This window comes from Mus caroli, unplaced genomic scaffold, assembly GCF_900094665.2.
Source record: "Mus caroli unplaced genomic scaffold, CAROLI_EIJ_v1.1 scaffold_22501_1, whole genome shotgun sequence".
NCBI classification, from domain to species: domain Eukaryota; kingdom Metazoa; phylum Chordata; class Mammalia; order Rodentia; family Muridae; genus Mus; species Mus caroli.
In genome coordinates this window covers 2,991-4,591 of record NW_018390481.1, presented here as the reverse complement: position 1 = coordinate 4,591, position 1,601 = coordinate 2,991, and the positions used below count along the sequence as shown (strand labels likewise).

The 1,601-nt window shown below is 45.7% G+C and overlaps 1 pseudogene; it reads right to left on the bottom strand.

The window, feature by feature from the left end:
• Positions 1 to 150: 150 nt before the first annotated feature.
• On the bottom strand, positions 151 to 1,047 carry LOC110288672 (annotated as a pseudogene).
• Positions 1,048 to 1,601: the final 554 nt, after the last annotated feature.

The window sequence follows — 1,601 nt, the reverse complement described above, 5'->3', positions numbered from 1 at the left end:
CACAGTGACCCTGAGAGCTATCTTTAAGCCTTTAATGAAGGCTGCCTCTTTAGTCAAAGTCCTCGAGAGGAGGATAAATTGACTTAATTTATATTATCCTTTGTATCTTTATATTTATATTATCTTTTGTTTATCTCTTTTCTCCTTTTTTCACTCCATGGTAGCATTAGCCCTTGCTTGCATCTGGCAGAAATCTTGCCACAGTGCTTTCCATTCAAGATACATTCCCATATTTGGAGCCACAACTTTTATCACCATTGTCCAGTCCCCGGGAGTCATTGCCAAGGCCGCAAGCCTTTTGACTTGTGCTACAGTGAAATTGGCACTGACTCCATAGTTATGGACAGACTCGGCAAGCTCCTTAATCTGAGTATACTCTACCTGAGTGTGAACACACCCACCCTCGGCTCCTTCAAAGACCGGAAGTGCCTGTTGCATCTTCCTTTGATCTTCTTTTGGAATGAACAAGTCTGCGCACTGCTTCTCTGTGCATGGCTGATGCACTACGCAGGGTGGGGGCTCCGCATAGGGTGAGGGTGCACTATGACCTTGAGGCCAAGCAGCAAACTGGCCTTCCCCAGCCGATTTTGGCTTTTTTCTTGACTGATTAGCTCAAATTTTATCTGGCTGGTACTTTTCTCTCTCATAACAAGCTTTTTCCTCCTCCGAGTCTGTTTCCTCAAGTTCTTCATCTGATTCTGAGCTGGTAAGAGCTAGCTCCTTAAACTCATCTAGTGGCGGGTATAGTCTCCCTCTTCTAGGGACCTCGGCTGATTGAGCTTTTTTCTTTTGTTTTTTCTCCCCCTTTCTTCTTATCTCTCCCCAGGTATTCTTCCCTGACATAATCTTTTCCTCGGGTTCGAGACCCGTGGAAAGGCCTGTATGCTTATTTGGTGCACCATATTTCCTCTTTGCTCCAACTCTCTCTCCCCGCTCTAACTCTGATAGGCTTTCTTGAACTTTGTCCAGAATTTTCTGCCCTGCCTTAACTACTTGTTGACATTCCTCATTCTTTAAGCAGGATCTAATGAGCTTCCTCAATGGCATGGTTCCTGCTTTAAGTTTGCCATTCTCCTTCTCCCTAACTAAATCTCCCCTGAGTTTCTCCCAAGAGGGGATAGTTAAGGACCCTGAGCATGCAAACCACGGTGCTATGTGATCTATCTCTTTTACAAAGCCTTCTAGTGACTTGGTGGAGATTTTCAAGCCATGCTGCCTCAGGACCTACTGTAAGGCAGTCACTACAGAGTGGGAGGCTCCCATGCTATCTTCTTGCCTTTTTTCTAACCTTGCCTGACCTCNTCTGAACACTAGTTAGCAATCCCTCCTGTGGAAACTGTACTCAATCTAAAGAAAAGAACGAGCCCTGTGAAAAGGAACAGAAAGGCTTCTAACGCTGGAGAAANTTCAAGGCCATACCTTGCAGAGCTGCATTGTCCCTTAGTTCTGAACCCACCCCTTGTGAAATGAGGGGACTCCTATTGGCGCTTGGTGATGATATAGTCCCGGGTATCTGCGCCACTATGTCCTTGTAATGTTTCGCCAGCAAAACACACTCGGACAACCGGATCCTTCTACGGCAAAGCTTTATTGCTTACTTA